We start from the raw sequence: 10,000 nt of genomic DNA, 5'->3' as shown, positions 1-10,000 counted from the left end.
GATCAAGCAGGTTCTTATTTGTGAATTTAGGACTACAGTGTAGCTCTTTGAACACACCATTCCTTAATAATTATTATTAATTAGTAGCTCACCCATTATTAAATTTGACCTTGCTGGGATTATCAGCAATTTCAAAGCGACTTCTGCTGCCACTGCTGCTGCTGATGGGAAAAAAATAAGAGAGAAAATGGAGATCTCACCTCACCACTAAATGCTTAGTAAAAATTTCTAATTGTTCATATGAGAGGATGGGCTGGCTTGGTTGCCAAGATCCTCTGTTTTTCCAACAAAGATCTTGGTAACTGGGCTGGAATTTTTGCCACATTAGCACTCCAGCCCAGTTACCGGGATGAAAAAGATGCAATGCATTTTCGTCAGTAGAATGGACAGTATTTGATTTTGACTTGTCTTTTCTTCTATTTATACAGTATTGTGCAAAAGTAACGCAAGCGAATTTCGACGAATTTCTTGGCTTTTCGTGGCTTTTCAAAGAAATTTCGCTTCAATCGAAATTTCCCCAACTTTTCCACGAACTTTCGAACGATAATTCGCAGTGGATGCTAACGAGTCACGAAATTTCGAGGGAAAGTTTGCTATTTTCGATCGTTAGCCGCGAAATTTCGGAAGAAAATTCGCTCTGGTTGTTAAGCGTTCTGATACAAACTAAGCGGCTACAGTTCCTGATTTGTTGTTGAGTAAAGAGATGTAAAGAACATCTGAAATTATGGTCATCAACTCGATCAACTATTACATCATTTGTTTGATTGTTAATGCATCCTAGCGGCTAAAAACGTCAGTTTCAGTACAAACCTGCCGTTTCGACCACGTAAGCAGTCAGGCAAGCAAAACTTGCACCGAGCGCCGTTTGCTAGGGTAACCCCTTCATGTAACAAATCATGGCATTTCCCGCTTGGGATTCCAGTCCTCGCGCGAGCGAGTGTGATGTTTCAACGCCTCGCAAACCACTTTCTCAATCATTTGCTTCTTAGCACTTACGCGGTAATCATGCCAAAATATTCTAACTATGTGAGAACTCGAATTGAGCTCTTCCATAACCAAGGCCTCCATCCAGCTGGAATATTGAAGACCTTGAAAGGTGAAGGCTTAGTTGTTAGCCTTTCAGGCATCACTCGCATGATAAAGAAACTGCGTCTTACCGGCTCTGTGGCAAATTTACCTCGCTGGGGGAGACCAAGAAAGCTGTCTGTAGAAGCAAGAGCCTTCATAGATTAGCAGATGCGCAAGAATGATGAGATGACGAGCGGCAAGATCCAAAAGAAGCTGGCAAAGCGTGGAATTTCCGTGAGTTCATCCACGGTACGGAGATCGCGAAAGCAGCAAGGCTGGACTCTGCAGCGGACCGCCTATTGCCAGCTGATTCGTGACGCCAACAAAGTCAAGCGGCTGGAGTTCGCGCAACGGTTTTTGGAGAGTGGAGACACTTTCCACAACGTGATTTTTAGCGATGAGTGTTCAGTTTCCCTCCAGTCGTATCGCCGTACACGCTTCAGGATGGCGGACGAGCCCACCAAGCGAAAGCCGAAACCGAAACACCCGCTCAAAGTTCATGTCTGGGGAGGGATTAGCCGCCATGGTGCCACTAAGATTTCTATCTTTGGCATCATGGATGCTGATCTCTTCTGTAACGTACTAGAGACGACACTTGTCCCATTTATCAGAAACAAACTTCCCGACCACCAGTTCATGCAAGACAACGATCCTAAACACACGTCGAGGCGAGCACAAGCTTTCTTTGAGAAGGAAAGCATTAACTGGTGGCGTACTCCTCCGGAGAGTCCTGACCTCAACCCAATCGAAGACTTGTGGCATGAACTCAAGTTCTACTTGGAATCTAAAGTCAAGCCACGCAACAAGCAAGAGCTGGTAGATGGCATAAAGAAGTTCTGGGATAGGAAAGTCACGTCAGAGAAGTGTGCAAAATATATTGATCACGTGTTGCACAAGGTTGTTCCAGCTGTGGTGGAGGCCCGAGGTGCTGCAACCAAGTATTAAAAAACGGCTCTTGTAGGAGCCACTGCGCCCTGCTCCGTCGAATGCTGATTTGACATTGCACTGTAGGTCGCTAAAAACGGCTCTTTTAGGAGCCATCACATCTGATAAAAGTCAATGATAACTGTTTTTTTTTGTATCACAAACAATTTTTACAGAAGTGATTTTAAATAATTGATTTCACAGTTAAACAGTAGAACTTATCTCTTCTGTTTATAGAGAAATGGCAAATAAAGAACTTTGTCCTTCTTAAACTGTTTCATGCGACTACAAAGTTTGGATAATGAGTTTCATAATCGAAGTTTCATGTTCTGACCATGTGTGTCCACTTATTGGAAATTAAAATAAGCCAAAAAAAAAAGTGCTCTCTCAACGCGCTTTTGTATTATTTTTTCGCGTGCTGTTTTTCTGCGCTGAGCCCCAACTAACTTAATGCCTGGGAAAGGCTAGTTAAAATACTAAGCGATACTAGCCATCAAAATGTCTAATAAGTGATTTAATATCCAAATGCGTTTATTTACTTACATTTCTAATCATAAGTGTAGTGAGAACTCTGAAAATCTAAAACCTTTGTTTAGCGCGCGCACACATGTTGAAGTTCACTTTGCAAAACTTTTTCAGTTTCGTTACGCTGCTAATCTTTGAAAAAATTGTTTGCGGCTGATCTCAAATGCAGGGACTCTTAAGTTAGAGATGTAAATTAGCCCTGCGGGCGCTTTTTTCAATTTAAAATAACATGTTCTGTTAATTAGCGCACTTTTCAGTTGTATTGAGACGGTGAGGGGTGTGATATTTATGAGGCAGGTTTGTGAATGCCGCGTGAAACCATTATTTGTTATTTTGCCATTCTTCCTCGACTAAACTCAGCGGAGGTGTGACTTTTCGTCTGAGGGGTTTTTTGTGAACGGTTCAAGCACAGCCATGAGATATTAGCATCATTTTTTTGCAACGCACGTAAGATGCTCTAGAACTCATAATTATTTTGTCATGAAAGGCCTACTTTAAACGAAGCATGCTCCTGTTAAATTGAACGAAGCATGCTGCTGTTGAAATGATGAGTCTCAACAAACCAAAACAGAAAGGGCTTTTGCTCGAAAGGTAACGAGTTTGATCTGCATAAAGTAACGCACCCGATCTAGTTTCCTGAACGTGCACCACAGGAAAACCGCAAATTATGCGAGTTAAGTTAAGAATTATCGACTGACAATTTCTTTTTTTTAAGCAACCTAAAAATAAAAAAAAAACTGTCAAGTGATAAAGCCTTGGAAATAAGCTAGCACCAAACAATGCTTTCGCATGTCTATTGACATTATAATTATTTTAACATCAATAGGCACGCGAAAAGACGCCAAATTTTGTTATTGTCCTCATAAAATTGCCGACAACTTTGCGGACAACAAAGTAGTTTGCATAAAATGAAAAAGCCAATCAGGTTACAGGATTCTCGATCTGACTTAGCCGAAAGTGAAGTATAAAAGACCAAAACTGTTCGTTTTGGACACTTTTATCACCACTATCATCGCTGCTCTCACGATTGTAAATAATAGAAAACAAAATTGCTAGAATTAGCTGGAAGCGTGGACAGTATTCGGACGTTTACCGTTCCGCTATCATTGACCCATCCCCATTAAAAGAGGGTCAGAAAGTGAAGGTCGTTTGGGGTAAAACTCGAAAGGAGTACGCCGCAGTTGTAGCTTGCTACCCGCTCGGAGAGCTTCAGCAGACTTCCACAGAAGAACAGAGCGAGTTGCCAGCCCGTCGGGCGCGAGCAAAGAGAAAATTGGTAAGTATTAATTTAGTTAAATAGCCGAACTCGAACTCCTCACTAGCATAAACTTAAAAGTTTTTCCCTTCAGGTAACTGCTTCAGATATTTACTATCGACTACCTGGAATCTTTGTTGACTAGTTATCTCCTTGTTGCCCTTAGCAGTACGAGTTTTACTCTTTGTCTTTGATACCAGCAGACTGCTTTTCTGTGTTGTGGGAGATTTTAACGCATTTCTTATCTTACTCGCAGATCCCAGAGTCACCACGTACAGAAGAAACTGCCAGCCAAAAAGGATGCAAAAAGAAAGAAAAACGGCAAGAAAAACCAAAAGGAAAGGTAGGCATTAATGAAGATTTTCTAATAATGGTAGCTATTGTTGCTGAACTCCTGCTGTCGTGATATTAGAAGCTTGGGTCAAATCAGTTAGTAGTCGATCGCTGACTAGTTGAAATGAAATCAGCCCTTACAGAAAGTCTCTTACTACAGCTTACTTAACTGAAAGAACCTTTTGTAAGAAAAAAAAAATGTTCGAGATAGCAGGAGCTATCGTTTTTATACTTTTATAAGCTTGCGAGGGAATCTTTTGAGGAAGTAACCCTATTCAAAACGTTCAGTGACTTTTGAAATTTATTACTGTTAACTATTTTAAGAGAGGTGAGTTTGGAAATGTGTCATTTGAAGCTTGTGGTCGAATTCGTAATCATAGGGCTTTTACATGTTTACACATTTTACATGTGTACCGTTCATCGAACTGTGATTAGTGTTGAGCATTTTGCTATAGCTAGTGCAAGTTTTTTCGTTTTGTTGGCTAATTTCGCCGTTCAGAGAAAGGAATAATTTTATTCTGTTAAGTTAAAACCATAAAATTGTACAGATGTTTCAACACACAAAATTATATCTATCCTTTTCAAAATCTCAGTCTCGGCTTTATCCTTAAAATATTCTTAAAATTTCGCAAATTTTAGCCTCGATATTCTTATAGTATATTTAACAATTATTCCATGAGCGCGCGTTGGATATGAGATGATAGATAGCCAACAAGGCGCGTAGCGCCGAGTTGGCTATAATCATCTCATATCACCGCGCACCGGTGGCTCAGTTGGTTGAGCACCGGACTGTCACGCGGGAGGTCGCGAGTTCAACTCCGGCCGGACCAACACTCAGGGTCTTTAAATAACTGAGGAGAAAGTGCTGCCTTTGTAACTACATCTGCAAATGGTTAGACTTTCAAGTCTTCTCGGATAAGGACGATAAGCCGGAGGTCCCGTCTCACAATCCTTAAATGTTAATAATCCTGTGGGACGTAAAAGAACCCACACACTTGTCGCTAAGAGTAGGGCACGTAGTTCCCGGTGTTGTGGTCTGTCTTCTGTTGTGTATCATGGTTGGGAGGGTAAAAAAGGGGCCACAGTAATTGGCGCAAGCTGTTGTGGCGCTCTGCCAGCTTGACTGGCAAAGTTAATAAAATAAAATAAATCCAACAAGCGTGAGTGGAATAATTGTTTTATTAAAAACGCCCCCAAAATATAGAAAACTAGACTACAATAAAAATTAAAATCACGCATATGCTTGCCGTGTTTGTAGATTATGGTATAATGGCTCATAACCCATGATGGCTTAGGCAATCAAAACTCTCGAATTGCATTATCCAATGATCCAGTTTTTAATAAATTCTTATATAAGAAAAAGAATGTAACGTACTGAGACGATTCGCTAATGTGTTCAGTCGATTCGCTAACGTTGTCAATAAGTTGCCTTAGTGTATTGAACTTACTATTTATCTCTCCGGGGCAATTTACGTAAGCAGAGACGTGTAGGAATTATGCTCGTTTCGCAACCCCAACTTATAGTCGTTAAGTCCCGACCTAAAGTTAGTTCCAGTCGCCCAAAGTTTTTTCGTACGATTTGGAAAGCAATGAAAGGTTAACTTCGAAAAAACAAAATTAAGTACCGGTATAAGGCTTATTACAAGCCAAGTAGACGACCGGAACAAAGCGACTGTAATTCGTTTACAACCGAAAACTTACATGTGGCTATTACTGGTTAGAATTTAGATGCAGCATCACCTTCAAAGGAAGCAGTTATCTCTTCGTCAGAATCTTCAGATGCAGAGTTACTTTTCGAAGCCATCAGTTCTGTTGACAACACGACAAACGTAAGTTATTATCTGTTCAATACTGATAGTAAAGCAAAAGGGAGTGTTATCTCAGGGTTTTAACTTTCTAATGCCTATAGTGCGAGAGAAACACCGGCTAGCTTACAAAAGAAATCAATTAAATTAGATATTTCATCATTTTTTTTTTTCTGATGTCTATCCGTAAGACTTTCAATCATCGTTGGGTATAGCTTGATCTATGGAAATTAGCGTGTTACCTAAAATCTACAGTTTTGCAAAGGGACAACCATCACACAAGACATACATGTAGTAGAGTCAGTAAAAAAATGTCGTATAGCATTCACTTAAGATATAAAATTAGATACTAAAAAGCTACTAATCAAGACTTAAAAAAACATAATTACTTCACTAATTAATCTTTACACTGGCAAAAATACTCAACCAAGGCTTTCTTGAAGTATCCTAAAAGGTAATGTGTGTGCGATATTTTCTTACAGCGGTTAAACCAGTACGGTGATACAGAGGCCAAAAGTGAGGAGCTCCGCCTATCGAGGACCATCGTAGAGAGATTAGAGTGTTTGTTTGCTAAACAGGAGGCGAAGCTGGACAGGCAGGCGGCTAAGCTGGACACGCTCCTCAATTATATGATGACTTCCCAAACACCAGTGCCACAGACACCTCAATATACGCCACAAACCGCAGCTCAGCCGCATTCCTTCGCAACGCCCATCACTATAAATTCATCTGCATCCTCATTAGAATTTCCACCGCCCCTAGTTGTGCCGAGGCAGCAGGAGATGCCAGTTAATCTGAACCTGTTTGATGTTCCAGCCCAAAGGAGTGCTTTGCCAGAATTAACGGACAGCTCTGTGGAAACAGGTAAACAGTACTGTTAAGTTTGCTAGAGCAGTAAAAAAAAGCGACTGAGTTAAGAGGCCGGGATTGCAATTACAAAATGATTTTTGACACCTTACCTTTTGTTCTCTCTTTCTAAGGAAAAAGGCATAAAGTTAGTTTGATAAAAATAGCGAGACCAAAACAGTGTTGCTAAACAGTACGCCCGGATTTTAAGTTTTCAAATTATTTCAACAACTAACCTGTTTCTTCTTCTGCTTTCCTAGGAAATGATACAGTCTTGGTCGGAGGCATGAACAATGTTCGGCTGTCTAGAAATGACTTCAACTTTGCGAAAGCTGCCCACAAACTCACAACAATGACCCTACGCCTTGTGGACCACCTTTTCCCGAGGGATGTATTACTAAAATTGATGGTCCATGGTACAAAGGAATACGTTCCCCTGGACCAAACCATACTTGCTGCAATTAAAGGTTAGTGAATGACATTGCACATCATGCTTCAACGTACATGGCTTGCAAAAAATGCGCAAATCAATAATTAAAATTTTGTAACGGCCTATATTTTGATTATTGCCTTCTCAAGCAGTAATTACATTATAGGACTAGGAGCTCCAATTTTATATCAATCATAAAACACGGCGACGAGGAAAAGGAAAACAACTTGTTAAAGGAACCCTCCACTGTTTTTACAAATATCGCTTAAAATGTTCCAAATGTGCTTATTAATAGACCTGATATAAAAAAAATGCCTTACCTAGCGAACTGATTTTCTTTTCGATTTTCAAAGAACAGCCTTTCAGCCACTTCGAACTTCCGGCGGCCGCCATCTTGAATAGCGCGCAGTGCACTGTGGGCTGATGACGTATTGTGGTTGTTCGTGTCGCGGCTTCGCGGTAAATTTGAGTTGTAAAATGCCTCACTGCGTAGCTTTTGGCTGCAACAAACAGACTAAATACCGCAAAAACCCAAGTGCAAGCTTCCATGCTTTCCCAAAAGATGAAAGATTTCGCCAAGCTTGGGTTCGAGCGATCGGAAGGACGTCACTGCCAAAAAATCCTCGTCTTTGCTCTGAACATTTTGAAGCCGGCTGCTACGAGGATAGAGTCAGACTTGAGGGTGAACTCCTCGGTTTGTGCCCTTGGAAAAGAAAGCTCAAGCCAGATGCTATCCCCACGATCTTCTCACACAAAAAACCCACGCCTACTCGTCTTACCAGCAGAAAACGAGCAGAGAAAAAACAACAACAAGAGGTTTGTACCCAAAACTCGAGACCTTTCTCTTGAGATATGAGTACTTCATTTTCGTTACATCTTTTTTGTTACAAATCTTTGATTTTTTGAAGCAGATCTTCGTTTTATGGTTTGAAATCATTGCCTGAAAGTGTAGTTAATTCGCGGTCGAATTCTTATCTCACCACACATTAAAATAAATTTTGTGTTAGCTAGGAAAGATGACAGATATTTTTTTCTAGCATTAGTTTAATGGTCAATATTCCATCATATTTGGCGCGTTTATAAATCTTCCCTTCAACCTTGAGATCTCCATTTTTCAGCGGTAATCGTAGCACCTTCGCTTTCATCAGAAATACCCATAGATGGGCTCAGATTGTCATCACACTGTTCCATAGTCATCTTTTTTTTTTTTTTTTTAAACTTTTTCACTTCTGCTTGACCCTATATCTATCTAGACCCTAGATGCCATGTTACAAAGCACGTCGCATTCGAAAAATGACGAAAATCAAGAAATGGTCATGACAACTGAAGAAATTACTGAAGAAGTCACTAATGAAGAAATTGATAGAAGCTTACTAGAAATCGAACGTCCAAACACATGTGAAATGGCTTCGCAAACAGAATGGCCTGGCCGGAAACAACGAGTGTACAAATCAGTGAAACATCAAGAACCGTAACGGTTACAACCTGTGATGTTGGATGTCAATTCCCCCTTGACATTACAGAGGAAGCTTTATCAGATCATAGTTACGTTTTGAAAACCATCCAAAACACAGCACCCAGCAATTTCTTACCTGACAATGCTGATGACATTGAAAAAGATTCTATTGTTGTTGAAGATGGATATGATTCCCAAGTTGAGCTTTTTCCAGATTTGGATGATGATGCTTCCCCTGTCAGGTGTGAAAGAAGAGAATGTGTAAAACTGAATTCTGAAATAGAGCTAGAAGTTAAAGAACCCATGGACATAATTTTTTCTCAAGAAACAGCCACCAGTGGCTCACAATATACTCCAAGTTTAAAAAATGAAGATGGCTTCGGTACATGCAGCTCTCAGGACTCACAAGAATCTAATAGTGACAGTGCAAACGCATGCACACATAACACTTACAAAGAACGAGTTTTCATGGTTTATGAGGAGCAATTGAAAGAGTTATTAAGATTTTGCCCTAAGTGTGGCTCTCTAATAATACCTGAGAGCACTGTTGAAGTTGAAAATGAAGGCTCTCAGCTTTCTCTAAGACTAACTTGCATCAATAACTGTGAGTACCTGTGGCAATCACAGCCACCATTGGCCAATATAAAAGGTGCTGGATATCTGCTTTTCACAGCTGGGATCTTTTTTTGTGGCATTCCCTTCTCGAAATTCGCGGCATTGTCGAAGTTGATAAATCTTAAATTCATTGGTAAGGGAACATATTTCAACATTAGAGAACAGTACATCTTTCCTGTAAGAACGACATGGCAGCAGCAACAACAGGAGATTTTCAGTGAATTGAAGGACAGGGAAGGTGGTGCTGTTTTAGCTGGTGATGGACGCTGTGACAGTCCTGGACATTCTGCAAAGTATTGCAGTTATACATTTTTAGATGTAAGAAGCCAAAAGGTCATTGATTTCAATGTGGTATCTGTGTCTCAAGTAGCTAATTCTAATCAAATGGCGAAAAAGGGATTTGTTGACACTTTAGCAAACATTGAGGCTAATGACATTGAGGTCAAATTGATATCAACTGACAGACACACTCAAATAAAGAAGGAAATGAGAGTAAACCATGCAAACATAGATCACCAGTTTGATCCTTGGCATCTGGCTAAGACAGTCAGTAAGAAGTTATCTGCAGCATCTAAAAAGTCTGGTTGCTCAGACCTTGCATCGTGGATTCCGTCCATTGTCAACCATTTGTGGTGGTGCGCGGAGAGCTGCAATAAAGATCCAGAGGTACTGCGAGAGAAATGGTTATCAGTAATGCACCACGTGACAAACAGGCACAGTTTGCCAGGAAACAAGACTTTTCA

This window comes from Montipora capricornis, chromosome 10 (genome assembly GCF_036669925.1).
Source record: "Montipora capricornis isolate CH-2021 chromosome 10, ASM3666992v2, whole genome shotgun sequence".
In the NCBI taxonomy this organism is placed as follows: domain Eukaryota; kingdom Metazoa; phylum Cnidaria; class Anthozoa; order Scleractinia; family Acroporidae; genus Montipora; species Montipora capricornis.
The sequence above is the reverse complement of the archived record's forward strand: the minus strand, read 5'-3'. Positions refer to the sequence as shown.